General features: G+C 40.7%; 1 protein-coding gene across 5 annotated transcripts in view; it reads left to right on the top strand.

The window, feature by feature from the left end:
• Positions 1-2,662: 2,662 nt before the first annotated feature.
• Positions 2,663-26,333, top strand: part of ZBTB40 (zinc finger and BTB domain containing 40) — a 90,452-nt gene continuing 66,781 nt past the window's right edge. For 3 of the 5 annotated variants that reach the window (XR_006733917.1, XM_045546078.1, XM_045546075.1), the window contains exon 1: positions 18,457-18,592. The gene's annotated coding sequence lies outside the window, so the exon portion shown is untranslated. Of the gene's footprint in view, positions 2,720-18,440; positions 18,593-26,333 lie in introns of those variants that run through there. The other 2 variants (XM_045546077.1, XM_045546076.1) reach the window with 2 other exon arrangements.

Genomic DNA, 26,333 nt, shown 5'->3' with positions numbered 1-26,333 from the left:
GTGCTAGGTGGGCAGAGCATTGAGAGTGCCTGGGGAGCAGGTGGGGGTGGGCTGGAGGGTCTTTGCAGGGGCTGTGCAGCTGTTCCACATGGTTGTGCCTTGTATACCCCTCTAGAAGCCCCTATTCAGTTTTGACAAACCATGAGCTAAATTTTATGAGATAATCCTGCTGTTTTATTTATTGCCAATAAACTGCATGCTTATGGGAAAGAAATTTTGAGACTCTGTAATAATATCAACTTTAGAGGATTGTTGTGAGGTTTGAAAAAGATAATGGCGGTAATGAGATTGCCTCTGTGCTTGCTTGGCACGGAGTAAACTTATTAATAAGGGAATGCCGATTTTAGGAACGTGACATCACTGTCATTGCTGAAAGCAAAAAGAGAAATTAAGAAACATGGTCTGTCTGATTTCCTTCAGAATCCCTCAGCACCCAGCACAATCCTGGCACGTGGTAGGCGTTCAAGAAATATTGGATAAATTAATATATAGATACGGTGAAAAGATTAACAGCAAAAGGGGGCAATGCTTATTGGGTTAATCATAAGAAATATACTGACCTGGACGGGGCTATAATGGAAAGGTTTTCACAAAAGCCTTCAGGAAATGCACCATTCATGCAGGCGGTACATATTTAGTGAGCACTTTCTCTGTTCCAGGCACCGTTCCCAGCGTGGGAATAGAACAGTGAACAGAGTGGACGAGGTCCGGTCTCAGGGAGCTCACATTCCGGTATGGGGAGACAGACAATGGATGAATAAATGTATGTCATAGTATAAGAAGTGCCACGGAGGAAGATAAAGTAGGGTAAGGGGGTGAGGAAGTCGTGGAGATGCTATTAAAAATAGCGAAAAGGCTCTCGGAAAGGTGACATTTGAGCGGAGACATGAAGGAAGCCATGTGGATATCTGAGGGGAGAGATTTCCACACTCGGAAACAGTTGAAAAGAGAACAAATGCATTTCATCCAGTACCCAGGCCTCGTTTTCAATGGACTGAAACAAAACACGCTTTGTCACGCGGCACCTGAAAGTTGAACAGAAACGCACTCGACATGAAAGGCAAACCTTTCGTTAATCTGTTTTTGTTGTCACTGAAATCTTAAGTGCCTCCTTTATCGCAGATGGCTCAAAACCTGCAGGGGAAGAGACGCTTTAGAGACACAATTCCAAATGAAAACAAAAAAAAAACCACCCAGCGATGATAATGGCCTCACAAGAAATAACTTGAAATTGTGAGTGTGCTGCTTGATGAGATTAAGAAGTTGGAGGCAAATCATGCGAGCCCCAGAGAGGAAATATTCATATAAATCATTACACAAATCCCGTGTTGTAGCACATAGGATACAGCGATATTCTGTTTGGGGAATAGTCATCCATTCATTGAAGAAAAATTATTGTGCACTCAGTTATTTGGAAAGCTGGGTGTTTTGTGACTCGAAAGATGAATTGAGCCCAGATTTACCCTTAAGGAGCTTCGATCTGGCCCTACATTCATTATTTATTATTAATTTTGTTTTTAATTCAGTTTGTTTCTGTTCATTTCTACCTCCAGTCCTATTCCATTGCCCCGTGTTCTCAGCTTCCTGGTCCATTTTTATTTGCACTTATAAACACATTTGCATTATAAACACATACATATGCATTTATATAAATGACACGTTATGTGTGTATGTTTAATGTACATAGTGATATATTGCTATATATCTCATTCTGCTTCTTTGACATTATAAAAGTATAGATAGATTACTGTAAATTTAATACTTTTTTGACTCTCATGTTGTATTCCATCATTTATGCATATTATATTGTATTTAATAACTATTGAACATCTAAGTTACATCCAACACTGTTATTATATTATAAACAATGCTGCAATAAACATCCCTGAACATATCTCTTTGTGTACTTCAGTAAGAATTTCTCTGTGGTTCATACACAAGACGGGATTTGTGGTATAAAACGATATGAGACGCTTACACCTCCAAATTGCTCTTCAAATTGGCTGCCCCATTTCCCTCCCCCCAGCAGTGCATAAGGGTTGCATTTTCCCCGCATCCTTGGCAGTTTGATATTATCCAATATTTTATCTTTCAGTGTAAAGTAGTATCCATTTCTCACTTTATTTTGCGTTTATCTGATTATTAATAAGGTTAAACATCTCTTTATCTGTTTATTAGCCATTCGGTCTCCTCTTCTGTGAATTGCTTGCTCATACCATTTCCACATTTTTATTTAGCATTCTCCCCCTCCTTGTTTCTTGTTTTCTGATTTGCTGTGCATCTGAGATATTAATGTCAGGCATATACTGTACTATATATCGAAATATGTTCTTCTAATTTAATTGCCAGTTAACTTTGTCTACGGTGCTTCTTTTTGTACAGCTATTAGCTATCCCCAACAACTGCTCTCCTTTTTTTCTTAGTTAAAACAAACAAACACACACACTCTGATTTTTAATGGGATACAAGCTTCCTGGCAAAAAGACTACATTTCCCAGCACACCTTGCAGGTGTGGCCATAAGAGGTAAGAGAAGGTATTTGGGGAATTTGCAGGCAATACTCCTTAAGAGAACAAGCTCCCTTCTCCTTTCCTCTTTCCCTCTCCTCCCTGGTTGGAGCACTGTACTAAGTGGCAGGAGCCGTGTGCTGAGGATGGAGAAATGTCACCAGAGAAGGACAGGGTCCCTGACGCCAGCCCCAGACTGCTTTCTCTCAGAGGTAAGCCTAGATCTGACCTATTGAAGCAAAAGTCTTTCATTTTGAAGTCATCAAATCTATCCATTTTCTCCTTTAAGAAATTCTAACTGATCCCAAAAGCACAGCAACATTTGCCTACATTTTTTTTCTAATAGTTTTATAGCTTTGTTTTTTCACATTAGGTCCTTAATCCACCTGAGGGCATTTTGACCTTTCTTTTTTTTTTTAAATACAGTAGTCTCCCCTCATCCTTGGTTTCAGTTACCCAAAGTCAACCACAGTTCGAAAGTAATAAGTGGAAAATTCCAGAAAGAAACAATTCATGAGTTTTAAATTGTGCGTGCAGTTCTGAGTAGCATGATGGAATCTTGCACCACCCTGCCCAGGCGAATTCTCCCTTCACCCAGCGTATTCAGGCTGCACCCACCCATGCCACCCACCCACTCACTTGGTAGCTATCTGGGTGATCAGATTGGCTGTTGCATATAGCAGTACTTGTGTTTAAGGAACACTTATTCTATTTAATAATGGCCCTGAAGCACAAGAGTAATGATGTAGCAATTTGGGTATGCCAAAGAGAACCCTTCAAGTGATTTAAGTGAGAAGGTGACAGTTCTTGACCTAATTAGGAAGGAAAAAATAATTGTATGCTGAGGTTGCTAAGATCTCCTGTAAGAACAAAATCTTCTATCTGTGAAATTGTGAAGAAGGAAAAAGACATTCGTGCTAGTTTTGCAGTGGTACCTCAAACCGCAAAAGTTATGGCCGCAGTGCATGCTAACTGCTTAAGATGGAAAAACTATCAACTTTGTGGGTGGAAGACATGCACAGAAATGTGTTCCCACTGACAGCAATGTGTTGCGCCAGGAAGCATTGAGCCAGCCTATACCAAGACTTGAGCAACGGATCCCCTGAAACAAGTGACACCAACTCACTTACTGCAAGTAAGGGATGGTTACACAGATTCAGGAATAGGTTTGGACTGAAGAATATAAAAATTACTAGAAAGGCTGCATCTGCCGACTGAAGAAGCTGCTGCCACACTTCCGGCAGAGTTGAAGAGTTGATTAAGGAGAAAGGATGCCACCCAAAGCAAGGCTTCAGCTGCAGTGAAACTGGGCTCTTCAGGAAGAAGATGCACAATAGAACCTACCAAAGTACAAAGGACGCAGCAGGACATAAAGCATGCAAGGGCAGATTAACTCTGCTCCTCTATGGCAATGCATATAGATTAATCGTATCCAGCACTATTTGTGGTTTCAGACATCCACTGGGGGTCTTGGAAAGTATCCCCCTCGGATAAGGGGGGACTATGGTAGTGTGATAGGCGCCTACCTGCACTTTCTTCACAGTATGAGACAGTTCTCCCACCACCATTATTAAATAATTCATTCTTTCCTCCCTAAATTGTGACGCCATCTTTGTGGTACACCAGGTTCCCAGTACTACATTGAACAGTAGTGGTATTAAAAAGTATACTTGTCTGGTTTCCATATTAATGGTAAATCTACATTTTTTTCCTTAAGTATATGTCCACTGTAGGTGTTTGATAGAGAACTTTTATCAGATTAAGAAAGCTACCTTAATCTCAAATAGGCGTTTTCCTATGTCTATTAAAATATTCTATTTTTTCTTTAATCTGAAACACCTCGATAGAGTTATCTGATTCTAAATCATCTGTACATTCCTAAAATAAACCCTACTCTGGTTCTTCAAATTGGGAATTTTGCATCTGTAATTTTAAGTAAAACTGACCTATAATGGTCTTTTCTCATTCTGTCCATATCTGACTATAATATCGAGGTATAACTAGGTTCATAAGTTGGCTAAGCAACCTTCCCTCCTCTCTTCTCTGGGAAAACTTGAATAAGATAGAAACTATTAATAGCTGTTCTCTAGCAGTTTGGTAGAATTTACCTGCAAAACCGTCCTGGCCTGGTGACTTTATGATTGATGGCAGAGGGGCAGGGGAATGATAGTGGTGGCTACTGATCATGTTTTGATAATGCCTAGAACTTAATAGGTACTCAATAATTACTGAATGAACAGAAGGACATTTTATGCAATATTTTTTCTGCTGTTTGTACCAATTTTGCCATTTCCTATTTTTCCAAGAAATTTGTCCATTTTCTTTTTTTTTTTTTTTCTTTTTTTTGAGACAGAGTCTCAGTCTGTTGCCCAGGCTAGAGTGCCGTGGCGTCAGCCTAGCTCACAGCAACCTCAAACTCCTGGGCTCAAGCAATCCTCCTGCCTCAGCCTCCCGAGTAGCCGGGACTACAGGCATGCGCCACCATGCCCGGCTAATTTTTTTTCTCTATATATATTTTTAGCTGTCCATATAGTTTCTTTCTATTTTTAGTAGAGACAGGGTCTCGCTCTTGCTCAGGCTGGTCTCAAACTCCTGAGCTCAAACAATCCGCCCGCCTCGGCCTCCCAAGTGCAAGGATTTACAGGCGTGAGCCACCGCACCTGGCCTGTCCATTTTCTTAGATGTTCAAAATGTTGAAGTTCACAACAATAGCAGACACTGTTGGCTGCCTCCCCAAGGTCATTCGCCCATCCCTAACTTTGTCTCCACTTAGTCATGTGCTTCAGGAGAGAGCACAATCCGTCCCAGCCTTGGAGAAGAACCTAGGTTTGACCTTTGTCAAACATGGTTGTCCCCTTTGCCTTGTCAGTGATTGGCTTAGATGTGGGTATAGGATGCAAAGAGGCAGAAGGGACGAGTGTGTAGAGGGAAGGGGACAGTAGGCTTTAGGAAAAATTTTTTTTTTTCTCTGAAGAAATAGGAAACACAGAAAGAAACAGTCCTTTTTCTGCCGATGAATGTAGCTGTGACTATGTGAAGCCTGGAGCAGCTGCAGCTATCTTGTGTCCAGGAGGGGAGCTAGTCTGTGAATGAGGGTGATGCACTGAGGATGGAGAGGGGAAACAGGCGGTGGGAGGAACCATGGAAAAAAACTTGGCTTTTATGACTTAATGGAAGTGAACTTTACCGGTCCCTGAATAACCCTACTTTGGGCCTTCTTGTTATATGAGATAATAAATTCCTTATTGTTAAAATCAGTTTAGGTTTCTTTTTTTTATTATTAGTAGCCCAGAGCATCCCAATATAGCAAAACCCTTTTATGGTTTTGTACAAATATTTCTGCTGTAGCCACAGTTATTGATTCCATTTTATTATGTATTTTGTTTCTATGTTCTCTCTTTGTCAGGAGTCTGTCTTCTTAGATTTTTTCTTCTTCAAGGACCAACTTTTGGTTTGTTAATCACCTTTATTTCCTCTGCCCCTATTTCATAGATATTTGCTCTCATCCACAGCATTTCCTTTCTTCTTCAAAGAGGTTTACTCTGCTATTTTTTAACCATCTTTAACATTTACAACATCTTGTTTTCTAAGGTATATATTCAAAGTTATAATTTTCCCTGTGAGAAGTGCTTTAGCAACCTCTTGCTGATTTTAATAAGTCTTTGGCTTCAATAGTAAGAATTCCTTACTTTTCCTTATTTTATCATCCCTACCACATGGGTTAGAGGTGTGATTTTTAGTTTTCAGACATGCAGAGCTTTTATGTTATTGATTCCCCCTTCGACTGCATTTAATTTAGGGAACTGTTGTCAATTATTAGGGATTTATTAACACTTCTTTTGTAGCTTAGCACATGATTCAGTTTTACATTTCACATGTGATTTTGAGAATAACTTGTATTCTGGGTTTGTGGATGCAATTATATATATTAGCTTAAGCTTATTAATTATTCAAATATTCTGTATCCTTTCTTTTATTCTCTTTGCTTTATCAGTTTCTTGAAGGGTTATGTTAATATATCCAACCACCATTGTAAATTCATCCACTTTGCAAGTCTATCAGTAGTTTAACATACGTATTTCTAAGTTATATTATTATGTACATGTATGTTGTAATTGTTCTACCTCCTCAGTATAAAGGTCTTTGTAATGATATATGTGGCCCTTTTTCTTTGTATGGATACTTTGTTGTCATAGCTTTCTTTTGATTTGTATTTGCTTGGTATATACTTTTCATCTTCTTATTTTATTTTATTTCTTTAGAGACAGGGTCTCACTCTGTTGCTCAGGCTGGAGTGTAGTGATGTGATCATAGCTCCCTGCAGCCTCAAATCCCTGGGCTCAAGAGATCCTACTGCCTCAACCCCCCAGTAGCTAGGACTGCAGGCAGTGCCACCATATCCAGCTAATTTTTTTAAAATTTGTTTTTGTAAAGACAGGGTCTCACTATGTTGCCCAGGCTGGTCTTGAATTCCTGGCCTCAAGCGATTCCTCCCACCTCAGCCTCTAGAGTAGCTGGGACTACAGGCCCACGCCATCATGCCTAGCTAATTTTTAAAAGGTCTTTTATGAGGTCTTGCTATATTGCCCAGGCTGGTCTCCAACTCCTGGCCCTAAGCAATCCTCCTGCCTCAGCCTCCCAAAGTGCTGGGATTACAGGCGCCCCACCCATCTTCTTATTTTTAATTTGTTGGATAAGTAATATGTTTATGTGACTCGATGTCAAAATAATATTAAAAAGAATACAGGGAAAAGTTTGCTTCCCCCAGTTTTCATCTGCCCTCTGCCATTTATCAATGTTTTGCTTCTCAGCTCTAAATTCCCTCTTCTTCATGTTGCTTTGTGACACTGGAGCTGGACTGTAGTCATTTTCACTTTGGCAGATGGAAAAATGCTAGACTTTGTTGGTAGGGGTTGCTCAGGGAAGCTGCAAGAGGAAGGGGCTTTTCTTCTGGCTTCTGCTTCTATAGTGCAGCTGCCAGTGCATGGCCTCTCCGTCAAAGGTGTGCAAGAAACCCAATGGTATACACAGTTCTAGCATCCTGTGGGCTATAGCCACATACTCTCTCATGAGGTCTGAATCCCAACCTTGGGGGGATGGGAGAGGATTCTTCTAAGTTTGTTCCTTCCTTGGGTCTACTCAACCTTAGAGGTAGCGGCTACTCCCAACATCTGTCATGTCTGTATTCTTTAGAGCTGCTCTGTCCAAGGTCCACTAGTCACCAAATGTGTTACTTAGATTTAAATATAAATTAATTAAAAGGAAGTTAAATTTTTAATAAATATTCAGGTGCTCAGTCACACTAGCTACATTTTAAGTGTTTCCTAGCCACGCATGGCTAATGACTTCTGCACGGGGCAATGCAGATATAGAACATGTCGCTCGTTGCAGGAAGTCCTACTGGACAGTGTTGCTTCAGAGGTATCATACTAGGTATATTACTGGTTAGTCCTTCTTTAGATTAAAGTTTCCCCGTTCAGATTTCCCTGGTTTCTGTCTCCAGACCGATATACACTCCATTTTTCATATGTACCATTCCAATGTTTTATGCAAATATAAGCAAATACAAACATACATTTTTATCCCTCTCCCACTTAACACAAAAATAGCAAACTATATATATGTATACAGTGCAGCAGTCTGGAACACTGCTGGCAGTAGGCGAAATCCAGCCAACTCTGGCCACACTCATTCGTTTATGTGCTAAGTGCTTTTATGCTACAATGACAAGGCAAATCACATAGTCGCAACAGAGATTGTATGTCAGGCAAAGCTGAAAATATTTACTGTCTGGCCCTTTGCAGAAAAGATTTGTTGATCTCTGTTCTATATCTTGCATGTGGAGGGAAAGGGAGGGCAGTGAACTAGAATGAGGTAGGAGGGAACTCGTGCAGGCGATGAAGACGTTCAGTTTCCCATCCAGCATGTAAGAAACTTGGATGTCGCCACTCATCCTAACAACGAGTAAAAGCTGAAACATCAACAACTCTTAGATTTATGAGAGAAGTGAGGTCGCAGGGCAAACTGCTGCCGCCAGAATTGGAGTGACAGACAGATACAGGAAATCACAATTTACCAGAGCAGAAACCTCCATGGAAACCAGTGCTGGGTAGGGAAACCTGAACTGTAATTGATGGATTGCTAGAGGCTCGTTGTGGACAAGTCTGAGAGATAAAAACTCCAAGGGACCCAGTCATGGGGAGGGGAGGGCAGGCACATTTTTTTTCAATCTTTTTATTGTGGTAAAATACACATAACATAAGATTTACCATCTTAACCACTTTTATGTGTACAGTTCAGTGTTGTTAAATACATTCGTAATGTGTACAACCATCACCACCATCCATCTCCATAACTTTTTCCATCTTGTAAAACCAAAAGTCTATATCCATTAAACAATAACTCCCCATTTCCCCCTTCCCCTAGCACCTAGCAACCACCGTTCTACTTTCTGCCTCTATGACTTTGATTATTCTAAGTGTTTCATATAAGTGGAATCATACAGTATTTTGTTTCACTTACTATAATGTCCTTAACATTCACCCATGTTGTAGCATACTGCAAGATTTTCTTCCTTTTAAATGTTGAATAATATTCCATTGTATGTGTATACCACAATTGCTTATCCATTCATCCTCCCATGGACACCTGGGTTCCTTTTACCTTTAGGCTGTTGTGAACAATGCTGCTATGAGCATGGGTGTACAGGTATCTCTTCAAGACCCTGCTTCCAATTATTTGGAGTCTGTACCTAGAAGTGGAATTGCTGGATCATGTGGTGATCTATTTTTAACATTGTGTGGAACAACCACACTGTTTTCCATGGCAGCCATATCATTTTACATTCCCGCCAACAGTGCACAAGCATTGTGATTTCTCCACATCCTTGCCAGCACTTATTATTTTCTGGGTTTTTTTTTTTTAACTTTTTTTTTCTGTCTCTGATTCTTACTTCAGTGGGGTTTTTAAAAATAGTACTATCATAGTGGGCATGAGGGGGTATCTTGATGTAGTTTATATTTGCATTTCCCTAATAAACAGTAATGTTGAGCATCTTTTCATGTGTTTATTGGCCATTTATATATCTTCTTTAGAGAAATGTTCAAGTCTTCTGCCCATTTTAAAATTTGGACTTTTGTCTTTTTGTTGTTGAGTTTGGGGAGTTCTCTATATATTCTGGATATTAATCTCTTATCCAATATATGATTTGTAAATATTTTCTCCCATTGCATGGGTTACTTTTTTACTGTTCATATTGTCTTTTGATGCACAATTTTTTTTTAATTTTCATGAAGTCCAATTTGTCTATTTTTTCTTTTGTTGCCTGCACCTTTGGTGTCATAGCTAAGAAATCATTACCAAACCCACTGTTGTAAAGATTTTGCCCTATGTTTTCTTCTAAGAGTTTTATAGTTTTAGGTTTCACATTTATAACTTCAGTCCATTTTGAGTTAATTTTATATATGTTGTTAGATAACGGTCCAACTTCATTCTTTTGTATGTGAATACCCAGTTTTCCCAGCATCATTTGTTGAAAAAACTATTCTTTCCTCATTGAATGGTCTTGGCAACCTTCTCAAAAATACTTGACCATATAGGACAGCAGATTTATTTCTGGGCTCTCCATTCTATTCCATCAGTTTGTGTGTCTGTCTTTATGCCAATACCACACGGTTTTCACTACTGTAGCTTTGCAGTAAGTTGTAAAATCAGGAAGCACGAGTCCTCCAGCTTTGTTCTTTTTCAAGATTGTTCTAGCTAGAAGGAAATTTACAGCACTGAATGCATATATTAGAAAATAAGAATGATCTAAGATCAATAATCTGAGTTTCTACCTTAGGAAACTGAAAAAGAAGAGCAGATTAAATTCAAAGTAAGCAGAAGAAAAGAAATAAAAATTAGAGCAGAAGTCCATGAAATTGAAAACAGTAAATCAATAGAGAAAATTAAGGAAACCAAAAGCTGATTCTTTGAAAAGAGGAATAAAATTAGTAAGCTTAATTAATAAGAAACAAAGAGAGGCCATAACTTACTAATATCAGAAATGAAACAGGGAACATCACTACAGACCTCATAGACATCAAAAGGATAATAAAGAAATGTTATGAACAATTCTGTACCCAAAACTATGATAATTTCGATGAAATGATCAGATTCCTTGAATAACAAAATCTGCCAAAACTCACACAAGAAGAAATAGACTATCTGAATAGGCCTATATCTATTAAAGAAGTTGAATCAAGAATAACTTTCCCAAGGTGGGAGCAACAAGTCCAGATGAATTCATTGGTGAATTCTATCAAACATTTAAGAAAGAAATTAGATCAATTCTCTTGGAATCATCTCTTCCAGAAGATAGAAGCAGAGGAAATACTTCCTAACTCATTTTTTGAGGCTATTGTTACCCTAATACTAAAACCAGACAAAGACATTACAAAAAAAGAAAAAAACTACAGACCAATATTTCTCATGGACATAGATGCAAAAATACTCAAAATTGTATTGGCAAATTGAATCCAACAATGTCAAAAGAATTACAAACCATGACCAAGTGAGATTTATCCCAGGTATGCAAGGCTGTTTCAACATTCAAATGCTAACTATTATAGTCCATCACATCAACAGGCTAAAGAAGAAAAATTACATGATCATATCAATAGCTGCAGAAAAAGCATTTGACAGAAATCCAATATCCATTCGTGATTTTAAAAAAAAAAAAGGTTCTTAGCAAATTACATACTAGAAACTAGAGGGGAACTTCCTTGACTTGATAAGGAACATCTACAAAATACCCACAGCTAACATCATACTTAATGATGACAAAGTTGAAGCTTTTTCTGTTAAGATCAGGAACAAGGAAGGATGTCCTCTTTCATGACTGCTTTTCAACATTATACTGGAAGTTCCACCTAACGCAATAAGACAAGAAAAGGAAATAAAAGGTATACAGATTGGAAAGGAAGAAATAAAACTGTCTTAATTTGTAGATGACATGAGCGTCTATGTAGAAAATCTGAAAGAATGGACAAAAAAACCTCCTGGAACTAATAGTTGATTATAGCAAGGTTGCAGGATGCAAAGTTAATATACAATTGCCTTCCTATATGCCAGCATTGAACAAGTGGAATTTGAAAGGAAAAACACATTACTATTTACATTAGCACCCCCAAAATGAAATGCTTAGGTATAAATCTAACAAAATACATATAAGAACTATGTGAGGAAAACTACAAAACTCTAAAGAAAGATATTGAAGAACTAAATAAGTGGAGAGAGATTCCCATGTTCTTAGATAGGAGAACTCAATATTTTCAAGTTGTCAGTTCTTTCCAACTTGATCTATAAATTCAATACAATCCAAATCAAAATCCAGCAAACAATTTTGTGGATATCAAAAAACTGATCCTACAGTTTATATGGAGAGGCAAAAGACCCAGAATGGCCAACTCAATATTGAAGAAGACCAAAGTTGGAAGACTGACACTACCCAACTTCAAGACTTACTATAAAGTTACAATGATCAAGACAGTGTGGTATTGGCAAAAGCATAGACAAAGAGATTAATGGAATAGAATAGAGTCCAGAAATAGACCCACATAAATATATTCATTTCATCTTTGTCAAAGGAGCAAAGGAAATACAAAATAGAGCAAAGACAGTGTTTTTAACAAATGGTGCTGTAACAAATGGACATTCAAATGCAACAAAATGAATTTAGATACAGACCTACACCCTTCACAAACACTAACTCAAAATGCATCAGATCTAAATGTAAAACGCAAAAAAATTAAATCCTAGAAGATAATGTGGAGATGAGCCAGGTGCACCTATAGTCCCAGGTACTCAGGAGGCTAAAGCAGAAGGATCTCTTGAACCCAGGAATTTGAGGTTGCAGTAAGCTATGGGCAACACAGTGAGATTCTGTCTCAAAAAAAAAAAAAAAGATAACGCAGGAGAAAACCTAGCTGATGTTGGGTATGGCAATGATTTTTTAGATACAACAACAACGTCACAATACATTAAATAAATAATTGATAAGCTGAACTTCATTAAAATTAAAAAATTTGAAGGTAGTGAGTTATCACAATTGGTGGTTCACAGTTCAAACTCGTTCTGCTCTTTCCTCCTTCTCACTACTACACTTGACTAGTCTTTTTTAAAAAATTTGAAAATGTTGCTGTGCCAAAGACAATGAGGAGACAAGACACAGACTAGAAGAAAATATTTGCAAAAGACACATGTGATAAAGGACTATTGTCCAAAATATACGAAAAACTCTTAAAACTCAACAATAAGAAAAATGGGCAAAAGATCTGACCAGACACCTCACCAAAGAAGATATACAGATGACAAGTAAGCATATGAAAAGATGTTACACACAATGTGTCTTTAGGGAATTGCAAATTATAACAACGAGATACCATTACATACCTATTAGAATTCCCAAAATCAAAAACACTGACAATGCCAAATGCTGGCGAGGATGTGGAGAAACAGGAACTCTCAGTCATGCCCCCCAAAGCTCATAGGAATGCAAAATGGTACAGCCACTTTGGAGACAGTTTGGCAGTTTTTCACAAAACTAAACATATCTTTACCATGTGATCCAGCAATCACACTCCTTGGTATTTACCCAAAGGAATGGAAGACTGATGTCCACCTAAAAAGCCCATGTTTATAGCAGCTTTATTTATAATTGCCAAAATTTGAAAGCCAAGAAGTAGTGAATGGATGAATAAAGTGTGGTACATCCAGACAAAGGAATATTGCTCAGTGCTAAAAAGATAGGTGCTATCAAGCCATGAAAAGAAGTGGAAAAACTCAGATGCACATGACTAAGAGAAAGAAGCCAATTTGAAAAGGCTACATGCTGTTTGATTCCAATGATGTAATGTTTCCTAGAAAAGGAAAGAAAACTATAGAAGGAGTAAAAAGATCAGGGATTGCCAGGCGTTAGTGGGGAGGGAGGATTTTTAGGGCAGGGAACCATTCTGTATGATACTATTATGGTGGATACATGTCATTATATATTTGTCAAAACCCATAGAATGTACACCACTAAGAGTGAACCCAAATGTAAACTATGAACTTTGGGTGATGATAATGTGTCAGTGTAGGTTCATTGACTGTAAGAAATGTGCCACTGTGCTTCAGGGCATCGATAGTAGGGGCAGTCTATGCGTGTGGGTGGGTAGGGGGCATATGAGAAATCTCTGTATCTCCACTCAATTTTGCTGTGAACCTAAAAGCACTCTAAAAAATAAAGTCATCTAAAAATGTTCTATGTCTTGATGTGGTAGTGGTTGCACAGGTGCGTATATTTGCCCAAATTCCACTTTTAATGAGTACATTTTTGTATGTAAATTATACCTTATAATGAAGTTGATTCTAAAGGCAATGAAAAATCACGCTGACTTGCTGTTTGCAGAGCACAGTAAAGGATATCAAAAGAGGCTGCAGGAGGAGGGTATGACAGTAGTTGAGAGGTAAAGATCATTTGTACTTTGGCTACTTTGGCCAAGGAAATGGGCAGCGTATATCAGAGGTAAAATCAACGAGACTTGGTGACTGGTTGACAGTTACAGAGAGAAGTATCAACAGCAACTCCGGGTGTCTGACTTAAGCAAGAGGGTGGAGAATAGTGGGCGGGCCATCCTCTCAGAGCCCGAGGGGAGAAACAGGCTTGGCTGGAAAATCATCACTTCAGTTCTGGATCAGTTGATTCTGAAGGGCCCGTGAGCCATCTCAGCGGAGGTGTCAGTTCCATCGCTCTAAATGTGAGAGTGCCTTTTGCCTTGGGGGCAGCGGAGGCAAGGGACTCATGGGGTCAGGCCCACAGCAGTGCCACAGCCTCCTATTGGCTGGGCAGCCCCGCTGGAGAGAGGCAGCCTCCCTCCTCCTCATCTTTTGTCATCCTGGAAGGATGAGCAGGCGGCTGACCTTTCTGAGTCATTCGGCAAATTCCAATAGCATCCTCATCTGAGACTCTCTGGTATCCACTGGGCAAGATCTGAAGATTGAGCTTCATTTGGACGGGAGAAAGGGTAGTGAAATTCTAACACTTAGAAAGCAGAAAAGAGAATGCCAAGGCCCAGACACCTACTCTGACAAATAAAAAGCATATGTCGAACCTCCAGCAAACTTCACTTCCACAAATAACACCACTGCCTTGGGGAACAGCGGAGACATTTGACTGGGCAGCAGCTGTGCACAAGGTGCTATTTAAAGGCTCAGCTTTGCAGCCCAAGGACTCTGGGCTCAGGATTTGATTGGGATGCAGGGAGAAGGCAGCAAAACCGCACAAAGAACCAGCTTTGGGGAAAAACATCACCAGGTGGTTGGCTGCTGATGTGAACCCTGAATATGTTAAATGAGCTCATTTTAATAAAATTGTGTCTATCCATCTCTCTTTGAGTAAATGAAATGTGTTAATTCATGGAAAGCACTTAGAATAGTGTCCAGCACAGAGTGCTTATTGGAGGGAAGCTGTCGTTATTATCATTTATCATCTTCCCATCTACCTATATGAACACGCCCAGAGATGCGAGGAATTCTCATCTATAATGATACGTTACTGCTAAGTGGTAGGACAGGGTTTATAGTGATTCTGGTTTTACTCTCTTCTTTGTGTTTTTCTGTAATCCTTGAATTCTTTATAATAAACACATTTGTTTTGTAAAAACCAAAAGTAATTACTATAGGTTGAAAAAAGTGCAGGCTCTGGAGTGAGACCACCTAGGTTTAAACCCTAACTCTGCTGTTTACTAGCTGTGTTTCTTTGGGCAAATTATTTACTCTCCCTGAGTCTGTTTCCTGCTATATAAAATGGGGTAAAAGTGTTGCCTACTTCGAGTGGTTATGAGAATTAAGGGAGATAATTTAGGTAAAGAGCTTGGCATGGTACCCGGCAGAGAGTAAAGTGAAATAAATGATTGTTCATATTAGCAGCAGCAGTGGTGGCCGCTGTTGTGTCTTACTGTGGTAGGGAATGTGTCCTACTGGTCTCAGTGTTCTTGGCACACAATAGTCACTCTGGAATCAGTTGGAGCCACCTCAAGCATCTTACATGGGGCAGTGGCCTGAGAACATTCTCTGCCAAGGTAGAGAAAAGTTGCAAAGTTCCCAAGTACATTCTCCCTCAAAGTCAAGGTTTGGGTCCTGGTGATTGGGAAGCACAAGTTATTTTTCCAAGACTGTTGAGGCTCTACGGGGAGGTAAGGCCCTTAGAATGTCTAGATTGGGTCCAGCCATTGTCTTCTTATTCTTCCATATGGTGGCCAGCAAGAAGCCGAGGCCATTGCTCTCCGTGATCCTATGCAAGTCAGCCCCACAGGAATTTCTAGTAATGCAAAACCTCAAGTAAATGATTACAGGAAAACTGCAGCCACTGATCCATAGACTGTGTGTGTGTGTCAGGGGGCGGCTGTTGAGGTATGGCATTCTTTTTATGTCTAAAACAATCCTTCTGAAGGAAAGATTCCTTCCAATATTCTCTAAATGCTCTATAATGAACATGTATTCGAAAAAAAACACTTAAAAAAATCCTTTTCTTTGTAATCATAGTCCCAAGAATTCAGTGTACTTGGTGGCCACTTGTCTCATGCTCTCTCCTCTTAGTCCCCATTGGATGCAGTTTTGTTAAGTGGAACGGTGGTGGTGGGGCGTGGTGGGGAGACAGATTGTGCCTCAAAACTTATTCGTGGCTGGGTTCAGTGGCTCACACCTGTAATCCCAGCACATTGGGAGGCTGAGATGGGAGGATTGCTTGAGGCCAGTAGTTTGAGACCAGCCTGGGCAAAAAAGCAAGACCCCATCTCTACAAATAATACAAAAAGTTAGCCCGGTGTGGTGGCACACACCTGTAGTCTCAGCTACTGAGGTGGCTGAGGCCGGAGGATCACTTGAGCAGGGGAATTTGAGATTGTAGTGAGCTAAGATGACACCACTGTGTGACAGGGAACTGGCAGGTCTTGCTCAATAAGGAGACATAAGACCCCAACTAACGTCTCTGATAAAACAAGAAACAACAGAGAAACTGGCCAAAACCGGCTAGAACCCAGATGGCCACAAAAAACCACCTCAGGTTACCCTCACTGCTCATTATACCCTTCTTATAATGTATTAGCATACTAAAAGAAACTCCCACCAGCACCATTACAGTTTGCAAACGCCACGACAACTCCCAGAAGTTACCCTATATGGTTTAAAAAGGGGAGGAACCCTCAGTCCTGGGAACTCATCACTCCTTTTCCAGAAATCTTATGAATACTCCTCCCTCTGCTCAACATAAAATTAAATAGAAGGTATAAAATAAGACCCGGAAACTCACAAAGTGCTACCTCTGTTACTCTGAGAGATCGCCACTGCTCTATGAGGCAGCCTCCCTCTTTTTCTTTTTACCTCAGTAAACTTACTTCTGCTTTACTCTTCCAGCTTGTTCTTGAGTTCTTTCCCACTAGAAGCCAAGAATCCACTTGGCTTTCAGGCTGGACCTCAGTTTTGGGGTCCACTTTCCTGTGTCAACTGCACTCTAGCCCCAACAACAAGAGCAAGACCCTGTCTCAAAAAAAAAAAAAAACCCACAAAATCTATTCCTATTGTTGAGACGCAAGCCATCCACATTCACATATAGCACCGCTACATTTTTAAAGTCCATTAATTCAGTAAGTATTTCCAGAGCACCTACTATGGGCCAAGCACGATTCTAGGTGTGTGTTTGCTCAGTCTGGCAACCCTCCATTTGGGGGTCCCACTAAAGGAGAATGTGGGGATGGTGGAAATGAGTGGTTAGGAGACACAATAGCTGTAGGTGTGGCTCCAGCGGACCACAGAAACGACTGAATGCCAGTTATAGTCAATCTCACGCTAAATGTGACAATGACCTGTGAGTGTGATAGTGAAAGTGACTAACTAGGTGGTAACAAGTATAACTGTGTACCCTGTAGGGGCCTGTTAAATATTGGCTAAACTCTGTGGCAGTGATAGTAGCTAAGTGACAATGACAGTGAAAACAACTGAAAGCTGGGCACACTGAGCACTATATTGAACAGAACTGTTTGAAGTTGCATCTCAGTGACGGTAAATATGATCGATCAGGTGACAGCAACAATGCGAGTGACAGTTCTGCCCAGTAGGTTAAAGTTGTGATTGAAAACAGTGATGGAGAGAGTCTGAAAGTGACAGCTCTCAGAACGACTGAATATTGACATTGTGGATGCAACAGCTATAACCACGGAGGGAGCTCAGTATTGTAGGTAAAGACGACTGGATTTGGGCGCGTGACTGGCAGTGACAGACGTGGCTGCATGACAGTGCTAGGGCGACTGTGTCCAGTGGGCCAGCGCTGCTGTTAACTTACTTTGACACTCTTGAATCTGATTTAAACGTTTGACTATGAGGTGGCAAGCGGACGCTTCGCACGGAACACTTAGTGAGCGACAAAGTGTGTGAGGGCGGAAAGGGGCAAAAGACAAGCTATGAACACGTTTTCCCCAAACTTCTAAAAGCTAAACTTGGGAGGCGGGCGAGGCGGGAATCTAACTGCCTCCAGGACGCCGTGATTGGTTGAGACTCGGCCTGTTAGCCTATCACGTCCGACCGGCGCCAAGCCTCTCCACCAATGAGAGTGCGTCTGGGGTCGCGGCTCAGGTCACAGCTCTGCCTTGCACGTGAACGTGTTGTTTTGGAAAAATGAAAAGAAGCCCTTTGTGTTGACTTCTCTGCCATTCTTTGAAACAAGATCCTAGCCTTAGAGCTGCTCCAGCGAGGGTCGGTGGAGCCCCACTAGAACTTTCTTTAGGGAGGCGCGGGCAGGGAGGGAGCTGCCGACTCGCCCCCCTGGCCCGGGCACTGGCGGAGCCGGGGCGCGTGACGCAGGCCCCGCCCCCGGCACGTGACCGGCGCGCGAGGAAGGCCGGCCGCCCCTCCCGCTCGTACCCTGTCTGCGCCGGCCTCAAGATGGCCGCCTTCTGGCGTCCGCGGCGCTGTTGAATGGCGAAAGCTTTATTGTTCCCTTCGGGCAGGAGTGTTCGTGTCCTCTATGGCGCTGTCAATAAAGAACGGCAGTTTGAATCGGTGCTGAACAGGTAACCATAGAAACGGGGCTGGGACTCAGCGTGGAGACCCTTTTTGCAGCTGAGGCCCGGGGGCTCCCGAAACGAGGGGTGTACACAGACCTTGCCGCGTGGCGGACTCCGCGGGGCTCGCCCAAGTCGCGGCCGCCTCTCTTCACCCCGGGACGTGGCCCCGCAGGGTTGGTCCGCATCTCTAGTGCAAGCCGCGCTGCAGTCTCCCGAGCGGAGAGGCCGCGGGGACCCGTTCGGGGCGCTGGGCCCGGCCTGGTCCCCGCCTGGGGCCCGCCGTCGCCCTGCCCGTGCCCCCGGCCCGACCGGAGGCCTCTTCTCGCGGTCTCACTGCCTCCTCCCTTCAGGTCCTTATACCGGGCGGAAGCAAACTACGGCTTTGGGCCTAATCCATCACCCTCTTCTCTCTCCCTCCCGGTTTTTGCTTGCCTGGAGCTAAAAATGATTTTTACATTTTTAAGTGGTTGGGGGGGGAGAGTATTTCATATAATTTGCGAAGATTATATGAAATCAAATTTCAGTGTCCATAAATGAAGATTTATTGGAACTCAGCCATGTTCATCGTTGATGAGTCGTCTACGGCTGCTTTCCTGCCAAGAGGGCAGAGGGGAGTGGTTGCGCAGCTATTGCGTGGCTTTGATCAACTGGCCCACAAAGCCAAAAATATTTCTGTCTGGCTCCTTACAGGGAAAGTGTGCTGACCAGTGCCCTAGACACAAGCAGATTGGGGCAGTGTTGTCCTGAAGCGATTCCTCTCATCCCTTCTTCCTGCACCTTAGAGTTCTTTAGTTGACAAAACATTCTGGCTTACATTGCCGCTTCTGGTCTGAGTGCTATTCAAAGTAGGAGTCGTAGCAATGATACCATCCACCTAGCGTCTACAATAAGCCAGGTGCTTTATTATTTATGCTTATACATAGCGTTGTTGTGCTTTATGACAACACCTTATTAGTAAGTATGGTATTTCCATTTTACAAAAGAAGCCAGTTCTGAACGCTGAAGCTATTTAAGGGTGTGCTAGGTTGTAGAGCTGGCAAATTGAGCCTGTATCTGGGAGCACCCCCTGTTGGCCCAGGTCAAACTGCTTTCAAGTCTTTTCTACCTGGAACTGTTTGTTGGTTCTTCCGTGGAGTTGTATCCAGATCTTTATATGGTTTATGGAGATTTTAATTACAATCTCAAAGTGAAATTTTTCTTAGCTTAGCTAAATGATTAAACTTCTGCTCTCCATCCCCTTTCTAATGTAGACACCTTTCTTCTATAGCAGTAATTCCCAAACCTAGCTATTCATTTTTTTAAATCTTTTAAGAGATAGGATCTCACTGTGTTGCCCAGGCTGGAGTGCAGTGGCATCATCATGGTCATTGCAACCTCAGGAGTCCTGGACTCAAGCAATCCTCCTACCCTAGTCTCCCAAGTATCTGGAACGGTCAGCACATGCCACCATGCCTGGCTAATTTTTTAATTTTTTGTAGAGACAGGATCTTGCTATGTTGTCTAGGCTAGTCTTGAACTCCTGGCCTCAAGTGTAAATTCCTGGAAATATAGTGGTAAACAAGACCAACATGATCCTGCCCTTCCATGGAATTTAAATCCTGTAGGGTCCTTGAACAGATGGTATACAGGTATACAAAGATAATTTCAAATACAGCTGTCACAGCATCATAATAATAAAATTAATAGTTAATATTTATTGAGTCCTTTGTGCCAGGTGCCTCGTTCAGTGATTTATTTACACGGACTATCATTTAATCCTCACACCAACACTATGACATAGGTAGTATTAATATTCCCATTTTACAGATGAGGAAACTGGGGCTTACAGAGAAAAGATTTCCAAGGTTACATAGCTAATGCATAAGGGAGTTGGGAGCTGCAGCTAAACTGATCCCACTCACCACCCTGTATCATTCTACCACCCTGTATTTTCCATCTGTTTATTGTCTTTCCTACTAGCTTAGTAGGTTCTCAGGGACAGAGGCCACACCTTCCCTACTGTGTCCTCAGCTGTTAGCCAGTGCCTACAACTTGGTATTTCCAGGTAAATATTAAATAAACAAATCCAGGTCATTCATTGAGCAAATATTTGAGGGCCTCCTATGTACCTAGCACCATTGTGCTAGGTAGGCCCTATCATTACCAGGGTGAGCAAGATGAACCTGGGGCTCTCTGTTCTGGAAGCTAAAACCTAGTGTCAAGACAATAGAGAAATAACAAAGTTATTCCAAAATGTGGCAACTACTCTGAAGGAAACAAGGTAGTGCTAAGATAGATGCTAACCTGGGAGATCCCCTTTTTACCCGGGTGGTCAGGAAAGACCTCTTTTGAGAAAGGTACTATAAGCTGCAACTTGTTGAGTGACAAGGAGTCAGTATAGCAGAAAGGGAAAGGGGAGAGAGGCTGGGAGGAAGAAGTTAGGTTAAGAGACTATAAGGTGGGCAAGAACTTGAGGTGTTGGAGAACTCAGAGAAGGGAGTGATTGTGCTGTGGTTAACTCCTGTGAACAGTTCCTGGCCCTGAACCCAGCTTTACTACTGATAGAGCTACAAGCCCATGGGCAAGTTACAAATTAGTTGTCCAATCTGTAAAATGTGGATCATGGTACCTCCTCCTCAGAGGGTCATTGTACAGATTAAATAAGAGAAAAATGTATTAATAGTTTTGGTTTTGTTTTTTTGTTGCACATGTTGCTGAATTCCAATTAAAGAAAACTAACCAAATTTAGCCCCAAATGGAAACTTATTTAAAGTGCTAAATAGTAACAAAAATCCAGAAGTATATTATAGACAAAATGGGGGGAGGGGAAACGTCTGTCTTTGTGGAGAGGAGAGCAGATCTTGTTTTTTCTTACTGTTTCTGTTAAGAAAGGAACTTTTTCCAGATGGGATTTAATTATTTTAAACCAAATTATACAACTGTCTATGCAGAGCATTTTTCAGCATTTTAGTGTTTTAAGCTTGAAACCATTTGTGTTCCTCCGTTGAATGTATGTACATTTTCTTAAACCATGCTAAGAAAATGTTAGACTTCTTCTAGTTGGTGGTAATTTTAAAATTTGTTTGGAAAGGATTTCAGGTTTCCTCTAAAACGTTTTCAAAATAATATTGCATACTTTAAAACAGTATTGAATGCTTTGATGCAAGTGGCAGGCTTTTTGAATAGGTAAAAATAGGATGATGTTTGGGCTGATGAACATGAAAAATTAGAGGCAGTAATAAATCAAGGGAACTCTATAAGAACAGCAATGCCAAGTTTTGCTTTAAACTATATCCAGTAACCATATTGCTCTTGTCATCAGAGGATATAATCCAACCTAGCAATGGAGCAAGGAACTGGACAGAGAGTGGCATGTTAATGCAGTGTTAAACAACAAGCCCTGAATTAAATTGCTATTTTAGGTTTGGGTGGGACCTTTGCTTCTAAAGTATTGCAGTTCTACTCTGTGATTTGGGTCTGTTGGGTTCCAGTAAAGAAGAGGTGGCAACATTAGCTTTGAAGGATAATATGAAACTGCAGGAAGAGCCAGGGCATACCAATTTGTTTTTCAATCTATTTTATTTCAGTTCAAAGCATCATTGCAGACAGGCAGCCCAGGAAAACAAGCTACAGTTTGGCAATACTCAACTGCTTTTAGAGATTGAGGAAGACTGAGTATAACCCAAGTGTGGCTTGTTTTCTTGGACTATCTGTCTGCAATGATGCCTTGAACTGAAATAAAATAGATTGAAAAACAAATTGGTATGCCCTGTTGCCTCACACTGAGTATTTACATTACCTTCTGGAGTACTGCCTGTACCAGCACCGTGGGGGAAGGCAGTGACCCCCGAGCCTCTTTCAACTGTTCAACAGAGTGAGCTCTTTGATTTTCACTAGGAAATTGAATTGGGATATGTGGTTTTCTGGATCTCCGATAGCCTGCCTTCTAAAGTCATCATCTCGATAATGTGGAGAAAGCAAGCTACTAACCACATAGAGGCAAGAATTAAATATTAAGGGCATTTAAATTCAGAAATGAGATCGTCACTTTCTTTAAGTCATGCAGAGGGTACGGTATTTCATTTGCAGAGTGTGTGCAGTTTTGAGACCCTGGAAGCCCTCAAGGGAGAAAAGGGTAAGGAAAGAAAGCTAGCTTTCTTTACATTTCCCTAATGCTATTTAACTCCAAATCCTCAACATCATGATGCCAAGTATTTCTTTTCCTTACATAAAGTAAATGCATTATAGCTGATGCACATAAATCAGAAATTTTTTAATCTTGGGGTAAACGGTTGAATTGTAAGGGACCCAGGAATGCTTTGAAGTTGCCTGCGAATTTGTTGTGAATGTCATTTTTCCTGAGAGAGAGCCTATTGCTTTAATCAGATCTCAGAGGGGCCCTTGACCCCTTAAAAGGTGCAGAGCCAACAATGAAATGTTACCTGTAACACCACGTAACTGAAGTCATGATGAGAATCCCTGCAAAACAGTTACTTTTCACTGCTCTGGAACCTTAACCTCAGAGTTTTGAAAGTGCCTTTTTCAGGCTTTGATTCATGTCTGAAGTGGTCAAGCATAGTTAAATGTTTGTATACTATAGTTATCTACGCAGTGAAGTGCTTCATAGATGCTTTAGGGATGGTTGGTTGTCAGTACTTTACATGACACTGGTGAGATGTGGACCTATTGTCTTAGCAAACTTGTTGGTGGATACCATATTTGTTTCTGCTGGCAGGCGAAAGAAAGAGGTAGTGGAAGCCTAGTACTTTGTTTCTAGGCATCAGCTTCTTGCAGATAGAGTAATTTCCTCAGAATTAGGAAAATTGGGTTGAAAAGTAAAGAAGAGGAGAAAGGGGATAGACTCAAGGAAGAAGAGGGGTAAAGAAAGATAGGCTGTCTCCCTGCATTTGTCCAAGAGAGTCCACTACGTATCTGTGGAAGGAAAGAGCTTCTATTTTGAGAGAAACTTAATACTAGGACCTCTGAAAAAGTCAATTCATGGATGTAATTTTATGGTTCTATTAATACCCAAAGGGAAATAAAAGGAAGGAAATTTCTTTATCTTAGGATATTTTGTATAAATAGGACCTCAGTAGAAAACTGCTGTAGGCCAGAGTTTGGCCCATACGGTGTTTAAAAATTATTTGCTTACAGGCTGGGTGCGGTGCCTCATGCCTGTAATCCTAGCACTCTGGGAGGCTAAGGCAGGAGGATTGCTTGAGGTCAGGAGTTCAAGACCAGCCTGAACAAGAGCAAGACCCCTTCTCTACTAAAAATAGAAAAAATGAGCCGGGCATGGTGGCACATGCCTGTAGTCCCAGCTACTCAGGAGGCTGAAGCAGAAGGATTGCTTGAGCCCAGGAGTTTGAGGTTGCTGTGTCCTAGGCTGACGCCACGGCATTCTAGCCCCAGCGACAGAGCGAGACTCTGTCTCATTTTATATCTGTCTGACCCCTGGAGGCATTTGGGTGAGTGACCTCTGCTATCGGCACTAGGGCCTGGGTCTGGGACAGAACCAAGCAGTAGAGGATGCTTTATGAAGGAAAAGGCCCAAGAAGGATGAGGGAGATTAGAAACAAAGGATTATATGTTTAAATAATAGCTTTTGAGGCTCCAAATATTACTTGAATAGTGGTTTTTTAAAAATATGACAACAAAAGTGAATAGTATTGTATTTTGAGTCACAGGAAACTAGCCCCACTCTGAACTGATGAGGAATCCATTCATGTTTTCTTTTAGTACATGCATGCTTTATGGTTTCACTTTTTTTTTTTTTAAACATTTAAGACTCTGATCCATTTGGAATTTATCTTGGCATTTGATTTGAGGAAGAATCTGAGTTTATCCTAATGGCTAGTCAGTTGTCTCAACGCTACTTACTAAAACTCTTCTCTCCCCTGATTTGAGATGCTGTCTTTATTGAATACTAAACCTTTGTATGCACTTGGGTTTTTTACTGGAATTTCTATTTTGGTTTGATTGTCAGTTCATGTGCCATTACAAAATCATCTTGATTTTACAGGCTTTATAATTTAACATTTAGAAGGGTCAATTTTTTCATATTGCTCTTTTTTCAGGGCTTTCCTGGCTCTTTTTGCTTGTTTATTCTGGGGTATGAACTTTTGTCTAGTTTTAGGAGGAGACAGCTTGATGGTATTTTTATTGGGATTGTGTTAAATTTATAAATTAGTTTAGGGAGAACTGACATCTTCATGATGTTGGCTCTTCCCATCCGAGGTCATATCATGGTCTATCTTTTCATTTGCTCAGGGCTACTTTGGTCTTTTTTCAGGAGTGTTTTATGTTTTTCCTTATATAAATTCTTCATGCTTCTTTTTCAGTTTATTAGATCTTCATTCTTTTTTAAAAAAATAAATGCTTCCTTTTAGAATCCTTCTAGAACTTCTCAGGTAAATTTTACACGCCCACATACTCAAAACTTTTTGTGTGTAACTTCAGGTGGTTCATTACCCACCCCTCAAGCTCATCCTGTTATATTGTTTTCTAAAACCCCTTCTGTTGTCTGTCTTCCTCTCTTATTCACTCTCACTGCTTAGCACTGTGTCCTACATACAGTTGACAGTCAGTACCTATTTGTTGAGCAGACAAATAAGGTGGTAAGGGGAAAATGGAAGTGGGGGAAAGACTATATTTGGAAAGGTTGTCCTTGTATTCCTACGTCTGCAATCATTAACTTACTAGTTCATGGTATTTTGTTCTTCCCCATCCCAGAACTTAAAGCTTTTCATACTATTATAATATAATATTTCATATTGTTATATTTTACATTTCATACCATGTTGATAGTAATTGTTACCATTTATTGAACATATACAAAGTAACAAGCCATGTACTAGGTGTTTTATATAATTATTTCATGTAATCCTCACAGCAACTAAAATAGGTACTACTACTCCCATTTAAAAATTATTAAGAAAATTTTCAAATATAAAAGTGAGAATAGCATTATGAACTCCTATGTACATGTTAACTTCATTTTACACTTGAGAAAGCAAGTTTTGAAAGGTTAAGTGACTCAAGGTTACAAAGCTAAAGTCGGGTTGAAAACCCAATTCTTTATAGCTCCTTATTAAGATTGTTTTTTTTTTTTTAATTTTAAGCTCAAGCTGGCCAGAAGCAAGGGAGACCGTCAAGAGCTGCTCTTCTGACTGCAGCTGGTGTTACTAGTCTTCCTTCTAATTCACATCCAAACACTTCCCTTACTTCTGTTTGCAAACAGTAAGCCCTCCTGTTTCTCCCTCTTTTTAGCTTCTCTTATGTGCTCTGCTCACTCTGTCTCCTCTTTCTCCAGTTTTATTAGTAGAGTTGATGTTAGTTGATTTTCAAAGGCTAACCACTGTTTTGAATACCCAGCTCCTAGCATGGTGTCATGAACATAGTAGGAACTAATACATTTAAATTAAGTAACAGTGAAACTTGCTGCTGTTATTCATTCAGCCTGTAGGTCTGGCATGGTACTGTAACTTTTGAATGTTTCTCTGAAGACCTGGCAGTCATTAAATTTGACCACCCTAGACACAGCTGCTCATTCACCTGGCATTCTGCTACCAGCTGCCCTCAGTTCCAGTCAGGGTAAAACCAGAGGGAGACTTTCTAAGGTCAAAGTCCAAGACAGCAGAATAATTGGCCCCTAGAGTTCTGGGTCTTTTTTTTTTTTTCCTGGGCAGCAAAATGTTGAAGATGAAATTTTCCATGTCTTCCTTTGAACCTTTTTGAGCAAATACTGTGGAATCCCATGGGCTCTTTC

The sequence above is a fragment of the Lemur catta genome, chromosome 3 (genome assembly GCF_020740605.2).
Source record: "Lemur catta isolate mLemCat1 chromosome 3, mLemCat1.pri, whole genome shotgun sequence".
NCBI classification, from domain to species: Eukaryota; Metazoa; Chordata; class Mammalia; order Primates; family Lemuridae; genus Lemur; species Lemur catta.
Note: the sequence above shows the minus strand (reverse complement) of the source record. Positions and strands in the feature narration are given on the sequence as shown.